Below are 15,136 nucleotides of genomic sequence, written 5' to 3' on the forward strand. Positions count from 1 at the left end.
CCTGCCCCTTGTGGGCGTTGAACGCCCAGGTCTATGCTCCTGGCTGGCGTTCAACGCCAGCTATATACCTCTCAGTGGGCGTTGAATGACCTTGAGAATGCTCCTGCCTGGCGTTCAATGCTAGGTCTGTGCCTCTGTTTGGGCGTTGAACGCCCAGGGTCTGCCCCCTGACGGGCGTTCAACGCCAGCTTCAGACTCCCTGGCTGGCGTCCAACGCCAACATTATACTCCCTGGCTGGCGTTCAATGCCAGCACTCTGCTCCCTGGCTAGCGTTCAATGCCAGCAGGGTCTCTACTCCATGGTGTTCTATTTTTGGCTCTGACTATTTCTGTTTTTGTTCTAACTACTGCACATGATCATAAACTCAAAGAAGACATGAAAATTAACTGAAATAGCTTAAATAAACTTAAGGAAAAACAAGAAAACATTAATTATGAATGCGTTACCTCCCAACCAATGCTTCTTTAACGTCACTACCTTGACGGTTAGCTTATTATGGAGATGGATAGGGGCTCAGAATTTTTCCCCTTACAGTGAATTTCTCACCTGTGCTCTCATGGATAAGTTCCACAGGTTCCAGAGACAAGATCCTTCACACAGTGTGTGGGATAACTGGATTGTCTGTGAATACAACTCTCATGCCAGGTGAGAGGCCTTCAGTGGGGATATTCTTGTCCCTCCAGCCTTTAGGTACTTTCTTTTTAGTACCTTTGGTCTCAGTGCTTGATAATGGCTGCCTAACACCAAACTTAGAATTGGCATCTAGGGGCTCTGTATAACTCTGCACTGAGAGAGAAGGTTGAAGCACTTCATGTTTATGAATGGTACTTCCTTCGGCTGAGGTAGAATGAGGTTTATGAATCTTGAATACAAGACAGTCCTCATCTAATTGCATGACTAGTTTTCGTCTGTCTACATCAATCATAGCCTTAGCTGTAGCTAGGAATGGTCTTCCAAGGATGATGGATTCATCCTCTTCCTCCCTAGTATCCAGGATTATGAAGTCAGTAGGGATGAAAAGGTCTTCAACCTTCACTAAGACATCCTCTACTAGCCTAATGATCCTCCAATGCTAGTGATGGTGCCATTGTGGGCGTTGAACTCCTAGTAAGGACCTCCTTACTGGCATTGAACGCCGTAATTGGAGGATCATTGGGCATTGAACACCCAGCTTCTGCACCATAGTTGGCATTCAACGCCAGCTTCTCTGCCACTTTGAGCGTTGAATGCTTAGTAAGGTCTTCCTTACTGATGAGCGAATATTTTATACGCTTTTTGGCATTGTTTTCATATCATTTTTAGCATGTTTTATTTAGTTTTCATTAAGTTTTTATAGGTTTTAGTGTTAAATTCATATTTTTGGATTCAACTTTGATTTTGTGTGTTTTTGTGCAATTTCAGGTATTTTTTGGCTGAAATTTAGGAGCTGAAGCAAAAGTCTGATTCAGAGACAGAGAAAGCACTGCAAATGCTGTCTGGATTTGACCTCCTTACACTCGGAAGAGATTTTCTGGAGTTACAGAAGTTTAAATGAAGCGTTCTCAATGCCTCTAGAAAGTTGACTTCCAGAGCTTTCCAGTAATGTATAATAGTTTATACTTTGCTTCAAATTAGAATGCCTGAAACTGGCATCCCAGCTTCCTGCCCCCTTCCAGGCGTCTAACTCCCACAAGGCAGAGACCAGCGTCCAAACGCCTAGAGAGGAACCCTTAGCAAGAGTTCAATGCCCTAAGGGCCTCATAGCACATGGATCTCATCAAAGCTCAGTCAAAACACTCACCAAATGGGCCCCAGAAGTGGATTTTAGCACTAAAAAGATTGTTTTACCCTTACTAGTCATTTGTTCAGTATTTAAAGGATATTTTACTTGATCTTCAGCCACTTTACACGTTTTTACCATTGTATTTCCTTTCAGTATGAGTTTCTAAACCTCTTAGGTTGAGGGGAGGAGCCCTGCTGTGTCCTATGAATTAATTAAAGTGTTACTATTTCTCTTCGATCCGTGTTTGATTTAATTCTAAGATGTATACTCGTTCTTCAACATGGTGAATATGATTATCAGTGACAATCAGCTCTGTTCATCATACTAAGATAGCGTGCCTGACAACCACTCGTGTCTACTTGGATTCGTGTGAATACGTGACTGGAAAGCGCGAACCGCCAGCTTGATTATACATTTCTCAGACGGCTAATCCACAACTTCATTGGGGACTTCTCAACACACCAGTTCAGCAGATTTCTGGGGAGATTAGGGTCTCTGTGGTAGAGGATAGCACCCAAAGAATTAGCATTCTCTGATCCGGAAGATTCGACCTTGTCTGTGGCATTTTGAGTAGGATCGCTAAGAGAATAAACTGTTAGAGCTTTACCCTTGTTCAGATTGGATGACCACGGCCAATTGTGTTTGATCTGAAGCAGAGGAGATTGTTGACCACGGCCAATGGCATTGATCACATACAGCCTGCCATAGAAGAAATTATTCACAAGAAAAGGAGACAGTAACCGTATTTCTATTACTGGTTCCATTCTAATTTACAACGTATTTTATACCCTTTTTCTTTATTTACATGTCAACTTAGTTTAGATCTCACAAATACAAATCCATATCCAACAACTCTTGATTTTTTCCTGACTAAGATCTGCAATATAACCATAGCTTGCTTCAAACCACATTTCTGGACTTTACTATGAGTTTGTATGTTTTTCTGTGATTTCAGGTAATTTCTGGCTGAAATTGAGGGACTTGAGCAAAAATCAGATTTAGAGGTTGAAGAAGGACTGCAGATGCTATTGGATTCTGACCTCCCTACACTCAAAGTGGATTTTCTGGAGCTACAAAAGTCCAAATGGCGCGCTCTCAATTGCGTTGGAAAGTAGACATCCAGGGCTTTCCAGCAATATATAATAGTCCATACTTTGCTCGAGTTTATATGACGCAAACTGGCGTTCAACTCCAGCTTTCTGCCCTATTCTGGAGTTAAACGCCAGAAACAGGTTGCAAAGCAGAGTTAAACGCTAGAAACAGGTTACAAACTGGCGTTTAACTCCAAGGAAGACCTCTACACGTGAAAGCTTCAGTGCTCAGTCCAAGCACACACCAAGTGGGTCCGGGAGTGGATTTCTGCATCATTTACTTATTTTTGTAACCATAGTAACTAGTTTAGTATAAATAGAACTTTTTACTGTTGTTTTTATATCTTTGGGATCATCTTTTGATCATTTTAGATCTCTAGACCTCCATGGGAGGCTGGCCACTCGGCCATGTCTACCCTATTTTCACTTATGTATTTTCAACAGTGGAGTTTCTACACCGCATCGATTAAGGTGTGGAGCTCTGCTGTTCCTCATGAATTAATGCAAAGTACTATTGTTTTTCTATTCAACTCAAGCCTATTTCTTCTCTAAGATATTCATTCGCACACAAGAACATGATGAATGTGATGATTATGTGACGCTCATCACCATTCTCACTTATGAACGCGTGCCTGACAACCACTTCCGTTCTACATGAAAGCAAGCTTGAATGCATATCTCTTAGCCTCTTGATCGTGAGATCAGAGTCTTCGTGGTATAGGCTAGAATTATTGGCGGCCATTCTTGAGATCCGGAAAGTCTAAACCTTGTCTGTGGTATTCCGAGTAGGATCTGGGAAGGGATGGCTGTGACGTGCTTCAAACTCGCGAGTGCTGGTGTAGTGACAGACGCAAAAGGATTACTGAATCCTATTCCAGTATGATCGAGAACCAACAGATGATTAGCCGTACGGTGACAGCGCATTTTGGACCATTTTCACTGAGAGGACGGGATGTAGCCATTGACAACGGTGATGCCCAACATACAGCTTGCCATAGAAAGGAGTAGGAAGGATTGGATGAAAGCAGTAGGAAAGCAGAGATTCAGAAGGAACTAAGCATCTTCATACGCTTATCTGAAATTCTCACCAATGAATTACATAAGTATCTCTATCATTATCTTACGTTTTATTTATCTTTTAATTATTAAAACTCTATAACCATTTGAATCCGCCTGACTGAGATTTACAAGGTGACCATAGCTTGCTTCAAGCCGACAATCTCCGTGGGATCGACCCTTACTCACGTAAGGTTTATTACTTGGACGACCCAGTGCACTTGCTGGTTAGTTGTGCGAAGTTGTGACAAAGAACTAAGATTATGAACGTGCGTATTAAGTTTTTAACGCTGTTACCAAGGAATGAACAATCACGATTTCGTGCACCAAGTTTTTGGCGCCGTTGTCGGGGATTGTTCGAGTTTGGACAACTGACGGTTCATCTTGTTGCTCAGATTAGGTAATTTTATTTTAATTTTAAGTTTTTGTTTTTATTCTTTTTATTTTCGAAAAATTTTCAAAAAATTTTTTAAAAATAAATTATTCTATGGCTTCAGAATTTTTAAGAATGAATTCTAGAGTTTCATGATGATCTGTTGAAATCTGGCTGGCTGTGAACCCATGTCTAATCTTCTGGACCAAGGTTTCAACTCATCATCACAAGAGCTTTTTGATTCTCATCAATTCAGCTGTTGTATGCCTGATTTGTATCTTAAAGCTTGGCTGGCCATTGGCCATGTCTGTGTTTTGGACCGGAGCTTTCACTGAAAGCTTGGCTGGCTAGTAAGCCATGTCTAATTCCTGGACCGAAGCTTTAGACTAACATTGCATGATTCCTGAAATTCTTATTAAAAATCTTGAAATCCTTATTTTTCTTTTTCCAAATTAATTTTTGAAAAATTCCAAAAAAAATTTTAATAAAATCATAAAACCAAAAATAATTTTGTGTTTCTTGTTTGAGTCTTGTGTCAAATTGTAAGTTTGGTGTCAATTGCATATTTTTCAAACTTTCTTGCATTTTTCGAAAATTCATGCATGTGTTCTTCATGATCTTCAAGTTGTTCTTGATGAATTTCTTTGTTTGATCTTTAAATTTTTCTTGTTGGTGTCTTTTCTTGTTTTTCATGTGAATTTTCAAATTGTTAGTGTCTAAAGTTTGAAAATTTCTAAGTTTAGTGCCTTGCATGTTTTTCTTTTCTTAAAAATTTTCAAAAATAAGTTCTTCGTGTTCATCTTGACATTCAAAGTGTTCTTGATGTTCATCTTGACACTCAAAGTGTTCCTGCATGCATTGTGTGTTTTGATTCATAATTTTCATGTTTTGAGTCTTTTTATTATTTTTCTCTCTCATCATTAAAATTCAAAAATAAAAAAAATATCTTTTCCTTATTTCACTCATAATTTTCGAAAATTTGATTTGATTTAGTCAAAAGTTTTAAAAATTTAGTTGTTTCTTATGAGTCAAGTCAAATTTTCAATTTAAAAACCTTATCTTTTTCAAATCTTTTTCAAAAATCAAATCTTTTTCATTTTTCTTTCATAATTTTCGAAAATTTCAAATTGATTTTCAAAAATCTTTTTCTTATTTTGTTTCATAATTTCAAAATCTTTACTAACAATTAATGTGATTGATTCAAAAAAATTTAAGTTTGTTACTTGCCTAGTAAGAAAGGTTCAATCTTTAAATTTTAAAATCATATCTTTTTGTTTCTTGTTAGTCAAGTAACCAACTTTAATTTTCAAAATCAAATCTTTTTAAATTTCTTTTTCAAATCTTTTTCAAAATAAATTTCAATCACATCTTTCTCAAAATCAATTTCAAAATCTTTTCCAACTTCTTATCTCTTTCAAATTTGATTTTCAAATCTTTTTCAATTAACCACTTAACTTTTTGTTTGATTTTAAAAGTTTACTATTTCAATCATACCTTTTTCAAAACCACCTAACCACTTTTCTCTCTCCTAATTTATGAAAATCACCTCCCTCTTTTTCAAAAATCTTTTTAATTAAATAATTGTTTCTTCTAACCTTTTCGAATACTAATTAATAAATAAAATAAAAACAAAAATATTTTTCTTTTTTTTCTTCTTCTAATTTTCGAATTCTTCTCCCTCTCATCTCCTTTTAATTATTTTATTTATCTACTAACACTATGGCCGAGAGGCCAGCCTCCATGATCTCAGAACTAAACGTCCAAAGATGAACAAAAGATGTTCCAAAGATGTAAATACAATAGTAAAAAGTCTTATTTATACTAAACTAGTTACTAGGGTTTACAGAAATGAGTAATTGATGCAGAAATCCACTTCTGGGGCCCACTTGGTGTGTGCATGGGCTGAGCATTGAGCTTTACACGTGTAGAGGCTTCTTTTGGAGTTGAACGCCAGTTTGTAACCTGTTTCTGGCGTTTAACTCCACTTTGCAACCTGTTTCTGGCGTTTAACTCCAGAATGCAGCATGGAACTGGCGTTGAACGCCAGTTTGCGTCATCTAAACTCAGGCAAAGTATGGACTATTATATATTTCTGGAAAGCCCTGGATGTCTACTTTCCAATGCAATTAAGAGCGCGCCATTTGGAGTTCTAATGCTCCAGAAAATCCACTTTGAGTGCAGGGAGGTCAGAATCCAACAGCATCTGCAGTCCTTCTTCAACCTCTGAATTTGATTTTTGCTCAAGTCCCTCAATTTCAGCCAGAAATTATCTGAAATCATAGAAAAATACACAAACTCATAGTAAAGTCTAGAAATGTGATTTTTATTTAAAAACTAATAAAAATATATTAAAACTAGCTAAATCATACTAAAAACTATGTAAAAACAATGCCAAAAAGTGTATAAATTATCCGCTCATCAGCGTGCGGCTTCCCTTTTCGCCCTCCGTTCAGGCGTTGCTGAGTCGGTGTTCTGTGGTGCCGTCTCAGCTTCATCCGAATAGTTGGGCGGCTATTCGTACTTTTGAGCTCGTGTGTGAATACCTCGAGCTTCCGGTCTCCGTTCCTGTTTTTCTTTTTCTTTTCTTATGCACTCTTCCGACCAAGAAAGGAAAGCTTAAAAAAGGATATATGTCGTTTAGAGCTCAGCCTCATCGGCATATATTCGGGTTGTTTGAGGACTCCTTTCACGGATTTAAAAAGGAGTATTTTAAGGTGCGCCCTATTCAAGGGCATCATCCTTTCTGGTTGACGATGGAAGGTGAACGTCGGTTTCCGACTTATTGGAACTTTGTTGTCGGGCCGTCGGTGTTGACGAGAGTTACCTATGATGGCTTGACTCCGGAGGATAAGAATATTGCTAGCGTCTTCTGGCACTTGTTTGGGGAACGACCATTGAATCCCGGGGACATTATGGGGGACCCCGTGGCCTGCCGGTCGTATATTGGTGTGTTTTTTTTCTTTTTTGGCGTGTTACCGAGTTTGGGACTTATATTTTTCCTTTCCCTTTTCAGTTGAGATGGCTGGTGGTTTGACCTTGCTGGCGAGACTCAAGGCTGCTATGGATTGGGAGGAAGCGTCGTCAGCTTCTCCTTCCTCCCTGGTGTCCCATCCAGCTGCGGACTCCCAGGTTATTTCGCAAGTGGCGATCTCAGCTGGGGCGAGGGTTGAAGCTCGGGTTTCCCCGGGTCTTGTGAACTCGCCTGAGGAGGAGGTAATTGTGGTCTTAACATCTGAGGCTTCTCGAAAGCGGAAGAGGCCCGAGGAGATTAGTAGTGAGAACCTGGAGGAAGAGGGTGCTGTGCCTTCCATGATGGATCGGCGCTTCGATGCTTCGGCTTTCATTGACCAGCATCTGATACCCGGTATTGAGGGGTTTTTTGATGACTGTGGCGTGGCCTTCTAGGCCAAGTCTATTTATCGTTCCCTCCTCCGATCTACGGTTATTGTTTGGAAGGCTGAGCCCGTGATGGCCCAAGTTGGCCTTTTGGACAAGAAGCTGCGCCATTCCCAGGCCGAGGTGGCCAAGCTGAAGGAGCAGCTTGAGGTTGTGGAGGTGGCTAAGGAGAAAGCCGTGAAGTCGTCCGAGGAGGCCGGGGTTGAAATCCTCCGTCTTTCTGAGATCGAGACTTCACTTTTGTCTCAGCTGGGGGAGGAGCGGAAGAGGGCTTCCGACGCTGAATCTCAGGCTGATGTGCTCCTTGTTGAAGTGAACTCCCTGAAAGCTGAGGTTGCGGGGTCAAAGGCTGAGGTGGAGGCGTTGAAGAAAGAGAAGACGGAGATTCTTGCGGATGTGAAGGAGGCAGTGACTAGTGCAGATTTTACAACCACAAACTGACCGGCAAGTGCACCGGGTCGTACCAAGTAATACCTCAGGTGAGTGAGGGTCGATCCCACGACGATTGATGGATTAAGCAACAACGGTTAAGTGATTTATTTAGTTAGACAAACAGAAAAGAGTGTTTGAGTGTTCAAAAGCATTAACATTAAATTTAGAATATTAGAAAGCAAGCAGTAAACAAGTTGTGAATAATATATAGAGAAACAGTTAAGGCTTCAGAGTTATCTATTTTCTGGATTGACTTTTCATATTAAATTATCTTAATCATGCAAGATTTAATTCATGGCAAACTATATGTGACTAGACCCTAATTCCTTAGACCTTTCTAATCTCCTCTAACTTTCATCAATCACCAATTCCTTGGTCAATTAATTCTAATTAGGGGGTGAAGTTTAATTCTAGTTATAATGCCACAAAAATCCTAATTATCCAAATATAAGAGGATTATATGTCACGTATCCCATTAAGTCCAGATAATTAGAATTTAGGAGAAATTGTTTTCAAGCTGTTGTTCAAGTAAAGAGCTTTTCCAAGTTATACAAGAACTCAATTAGAAAGAGGGTCATACATCCGTTCCACCCAAATTCATAAGATAAAGAACGAAAACAATTCTTGAAATAGAAATCAATATATGAATTAAAATAGAAAAATAATAGTATTAATCCATACAATAGACAGAGCTCCTAACCTTAACAGTGGAGGTTTAGTTGCTCATGGTTCAGAGAGAAAATCAGGATTCAGGTAAAATTGTAAATTGGGCTGAGGTGGAATGAAAAGTGCTATAATCTTCCTTTAAGAGAAGTTTCTTTTTTTTCTTTTATATCTAATCCTAATAAATTTAAAATCTATTTTCTAAAGCTAATATAATATCTTTTCCTATTTTCTAAAAATTAAAGTTTAAATTGGAATTAAAATTAGCGTTTTTTGCATTTTCTACATGTGGCGCATGTCACGCGTACGCGGTGATGGTCTTCTTCGTGTGTCACGTGTACGCGTTAGGTACACGCACGCGTCGCTGAGCAAATCTCCCAATCACGCACACGCGTCAGGTATGCGCACGCATTGCTCCTTGCTGGTCATATCCTTTAATTCTTGTGCTGATTCCATTTGTGCAAGCTTCCTCTCCATCCTCTAAGCCATTCCTGCCCTATATAGCCTTCTTCTCTTTTTCTGCAGAAGCTCCATCAAATCCAACCAAATGCTACCTAAAATAAATAGAATTGCACAAGACTCAAACTAGCATCCATAGTGGCTAAAAGATAATTAATTCTTGATTAAACTCAACAAATTAAATGCAAATTCACTAGGAAAAGATAGGTAAGATGCTTACGCATCACAACACCAAACTTGAATTGTTGCTTGTCCTCAAGAAACTAAATCTAATACAAGGTTAAGATGTGAATTTGCATGAGAAGTGAGAGTTCAATTATGCTCATGTCTCTTCTTAAAGTTGGATTTATCTATTGCAATTCTGAACAGGTTTGGCATCTCACTTTCCTTTGAGTCAGAGGAATGTCGATGTTATTCGGAATTAGAATCCGGATCATATTATGAGTTCTCTGATATTTATACGCCAGTTTAATCCTTGAACACAGCAAAATTTACTTTAATTCTCTTTTCTTTGGTGCTTTGCACCTTGAGGCTAGCCATGACTTTAAATGTTTTGTCTCAAGCTTTACTTGACACAGAAACACCACAAGCACTTAACTGGGGAACTCTTTTGAAGTTCTGATATTTCTTTTAGCTACTCCCAGACAGTGGTGCTCAAAGCCTTTGGCATACTCTGCTAATTGCAATTGATCTCGGCTCTAAATGTTTTGTATCAAGGATTACTTAACACAAGAACACCACAAGCATATGACTAGGGAAACAACTCTTTGAGTTTTTAATCATGTCTGACCTCCCTAGTCATTGATGCTCAGAGCCTTGGACCTTGCTTTTATATCCCTTTTTTTTGCTGTTTCTTTTGCTTCAAGGATAAACTTTTACAAATTTCAGAAAATTCATAATAGTTCTCTAAATTTCTTTTCCTTATATATCAACAATCTTTGATTCAAATTCAACATGCACGGTTCATGTCATGCATTCAGAATCACAAAGAATACCACCACATTTGATTAAATGAGACTACTCTAAAAAAATAAACTCAATTTCTCATGCATTACATCTTTTTCTTTTTTTTTTTTGGATTTAAGCTCAGTGAGCAATACATGAGACACTTTTCAGAATTAAACGAATAACAGAATAAAAATAACTAATTTACTAGAACCTAGGAATTGAAATAACAAATGATCATACAGAAACCAAGTAAAATAGCAGAAAACAGGAATATAACATAATAAGAACGGGAGGAAATATTGAATGAAAGGAACTCAACCACCTCAGTTATCCTAGTGGCCATTAAAATAAATAGAAAAGCCACAAGTGAAGCGACAACACCAAAATTAAAGGTTTGCTTGTCCTCAAGCAAAGAAGAACTGAAAACAAAAAAAATAGTATGATGAAAGAAGAATAAAAGGATAAAAGAACAAGAGAGAATTGGGATTGGGGGTGGATGATTTGAAATCAGGCATTGAGGTTGTTTAATTGGGCGTCGCATGCAACGCGTACGCGTCTAGGACGCGTATGCGTGATGTTGGTTGTGCGAATGGCGCGAGGGCAGCCCCGCGCACGCACAACTCTCTGTTCGCGTAGCCGGGGAACCAAAAGTCTCATATGACGCGTACGCGTGGATGGCCATTGTGGAAAAGCAATGCGCACGCGTCAGGGACGCGTACACGTGGTGGGGATTGTGCTCCTAGCACAGTTCTACCCCTACACCATCATAACTCTCTGGCCATACACCCATTTACACTGATTTGCAGGGTCACGCGTACGCGTGGAGGACGCGTACGCGTGGACTGGTGCGTACGCAAGCGACGCGTACGCGTGAGGGACGCGTACGCATGGACTTGCTTGTGCGCAAGGCACGCCACCAGCACCACTCCTGCCCAACTCTCTATTCAATTTTTATTTTTCACGCACACACATATGACGCGTACGCGTCAGCGACGCTTGCGCGTCGTGTGGTGGTTTTTTTTTTGAAATAAAGTGTTCGGTTCCTGTTCTAAAATAGCTACATGATCAGAACACACATAAAACGAAAGAAAAACAGTAAAAACTCAGTAAAAATCAAATAAGTAAGAAAATCACTACTACAAAAAATAACTAAGGATACGTAATTTATCGGGTTGCCTCCCGACAATCGCTTCTTTAACGTCACTAGCTTGACGATCAGTTCTGCTAATTCAGCAGATGAGCGGACCTCTGGCGATCGATCTCGCCTCCAAGATAGTGCTTCAACCTCTGGCCATTCATTGTAAATTTTCTGTCAGAATTCTCTTCCTGTATTTTCACATGACCATATGGTGAAGCTCTGGTAACCACAAACGGTCCTGACCACCGGGATTTCAGCTTCCTGGGAAAGAGTTTGAGCCTTGAATTATATAGAAGCACTCTCTGTCCTGGCTCAAAGACTCTGATGGTAATCTTCTTGTCGTGCAATAACTTGGTTTTCTCCTTATAGAGCTTGGCATTCTCATAGGCTAAATATCTGAATTCATCAAGCTCATTCAACTGAAGCATTCGCTTAATTCCTGCAGCTTCTGAATCAAGATTCAGATACTTGATTGCCCAGTAGGCTTTATGCTCCAGCTCAACTGGCAAGTGACAGGCTTTGCCATAGACCAACTGATACGGGGACATGCCAATAGGAGTCTTGTAAGCTGTCCGGTATGCCCAGAGAGCATCATCAAGCTTCCTAGACCAATCCTTTCTTGAAACACTGACGGTCTTCTCTAGAATCCTCTTAAGTTCCCTGTTTGAAACTTCAACCTGTCCATTTGTCTGAGGGTGATAGGGGGTTGCCACTTTATGACGGACTTCATATCTCTGCAGAAGATAGTCCAACTGTCTGTTACAGAAGTGACTTCCTCCATCACTAATGAGTGTCCTTAGGACACCAAACTGGCTAAAGATATATCTCTGAAGAAAGCTCATTACCACCTTGGCATCATTGGTGGGTAGAGCCACAGCCTCCACCCAGTTGGACACATAATCAACTGCCACTAGGATATAGTTGTTTGAATGTGAAGGTGGGAAGGGTCCCATGAAATCAATGCCCCACACATTAAACAGCTCAACCTCAAGAATCCCCTACTGTGGTATTTCATGGTTGGCAGGGAGATTCGTGGCTTTTTCACATCTGTCACAGTGCTTCACAAATTCTCTTGAGTCCTTGAACATAGTCGGCCAGTAAAACCCGCTCTGAAGGACCTTTGTAGCTGTCTTTTCACCACCAAAGTGGTCGCCATAATCAGAACAATGACAGTGCTAAAGAATCTACTATTTTTCTTCATCCGGGACACATCTCCGGATTATACCATCTGAACACTGGTGCACGAAATTGTGATCTCTGGTAACGGTGCCACAAACCTAATACGCACGTTTATAATTTCAATTCTTTTTCACAACTCGTACCACTAACCAGCAAGTGCACTGGGTCGTCCAAGTAATACCTTACGTGAGTAAGGGTCGATCCCACAGAGATTGTCAGCTTGAAGCAAGCTATGGTTATTTTACAATTTTTAGTCAGGAAATTAATAATAAAAATGGTTGGGTTTATGAAGAGTAATTAACATAAAATAAATAATACTTGTTGTGCAGTAATGGAGAACAGATTGAGGTTTTGGAGATGCTCTGTCTTCTGAATTTTTGCTTTCCTACTGTTTTCTTCTTCACGCACGCAGGTCTCCTTCCATGGCAAGCTGTATGTTGGTGGATCACCGTTGTCTATGGCTACCATCCATCCTCTAAGTGAAAATGGTCCAAATGTGCTATCACCGCATGGCTAATCATCTGTCGGTTCTCACTCATGTTGGAATAGAATCCGTTGATTCTTTTACGTCTGTCACTACGCCCAACACTCGCGAGTTTGAAGCTCGTCACAGTCATCCCTTCCCAGATCCTACTCAGAATACCACAGACAAGGTTTAGACTTTCCGGATCTCAGGAATGACCGCCAATAGTTCTAGCCTATCCCACGAAGACTCTGATCATGAATCAGGAGGCTAAGAGATACACACTCAAGCTAGTGCAGATAGAACAGAGGTGGTTGTCAGGCACGCGTTCATAGTTGAGAATTATGATGAGTGTCACGGATCATCACATTCATCAGGGTGAAGTGCGAGTGAATATCTTAGAATAGAAACAAGCGTAATTGAATGAAAAACAGTAGTAATTGCATTAATTCATCAAAACACAGCAGAGCTCCTCACCCCCAATCATGGGGTTTAGAGACTCATGCCGTCAGAAATATAATGTGAAGTGTAAAAATGTCATGAGGTACATAGTAAGTCTCTTAAAGTAGCTTTTATACTAAACTAGTAGCTAGGGTTACAGAAAATAAGTAACCAAGTGCAGATAGTGCAGAAATCCACTTCCGGGACCCACTTGGTGTGTGCTTGGGCTGAGCATTGAGATTTACACGTGTAGAGGCTTCTCTTGGAGTTAAACACTAGGTCACAGCCTGTTTGTGGCGTTTAACTCTGGTTTGTAACCTGTTTCTGGTGTTTAACTTCAGAATAGGGTAGGAAGTTGGCGTTTAAACGCCAGTTTGCGTCATCAAAGTTCGAGCAAAGTATAGACTATTATATATTGCTGGAAAACTCTAGATGTCTACTTTCCAACGCAATTGAGAGCGTGCCAATTGGGTTTCTGTAGCTCCAGAAAGTCCATTTCGAGTGCAGGGATGTCAGAATCCAACAGCATCTGCAGTCCTTTTTAGCCTCTGAATTAGATTTTTGCTCAGGTCCCTCAATTTCAGCCAGAAAGTACCTGAAATCATAGAAAAGCACACCAACTCATAGTAAAGTCCAGAAATGTGATTTTTGAATAAAAACTAATAAAAATATACTAAAAAGTAGCTAAATCCTACTAAAAACTATATGAAAATATCCCCAAAAAGCGTATAAAATATCCGCTCATTACAACACCAAACTTAAACTGTTGCTTGTCCTCAAGAAACTAGACAAATAAAATATTATAGAAAGAAAATCAAGAGGTAATAACATCTCAGAGTTTTATATGAAGCTCAAATTCTCATTAGATGAGCGGGACTAGTAGCTTTTTGCCTCTGAACAGTTTTGGCATCTCACTTCATCCTTTGAAGTTCAGAATGATTGGCATCTATAGGAACTCAGAACTCAGATAGTGTTATTGATTCTCCTAGTTTAGTATGTTGATTCTTGAACACAGCTACTTTATGAGTCTTGGTCGTGGCCTTAAGCACTTTGTTTTCCAGTATTACCACCGGATACATAAATGCCACAGACACATAGCTGGGTGAACCTTTTCAGATTGTGACTTAGCTTTGCTAAAGTCCCCAGTTAGAGGTGTCCAGAGTTCTTAAGCACACTCTTTTTGCTTTGGACCACGACTTTAACCGCTCAGTATCAAGTTTTTCACTTGACACCTTCACGCCACAAGCACATAGTTAGGGACATCTTGGTTTAGCCGCTTAGGCCAGGATTTTATTCCTTTAGGCCCTCCTATCCATTAATGCTCAAAGCCTTGGATCCTTTTACCCCTTGCATTTTGGTTTAAAGGATTATTGGCTTTTAGCTCTTGTCTATTGGTTTAAAGAGCTTTTGGCTTTTTCTGCTTGCTTTCTCTTCTCTTTTTTTTTCGCAAGCCTTGTTCTTCACTGCTTTTTCTTGCTTCAAGAATCAATTTTATGATTTTTCAGATTATCAATAATATTTCTCCTTTTTCATCATTCTTTCAAGAGCCAACAATTTTAACATTCAAAAACAACAAATTCAAAAGACATATGCACTGTTCAAGCATTCATTCAGAAGACAAAAAGTATTGCCACCACATATAAATAATGCAAATTTTTCTTATTAAGAACTCGAAAATAAAACTGCCTCCTTATTCTAAAAATCTACTATTTTATTCATGTTTAATGATGATGA

This window comes from Arachis hypogaea, chromosome 14 (genome assembly GCF_003086295.3).
Source record: "Arachis hypogaea cultivar Tifrunner chromosome 14, arahy.Tifrunner.gnm2.J5K5, whole genome shotgun sequence".
Lineage (NCBI taxonomy): Eukaryota > Viridiplantae > Streptophyta > Magnoliopsida > Fabales > Fabaceae > Arachis > Arachis hypogaea.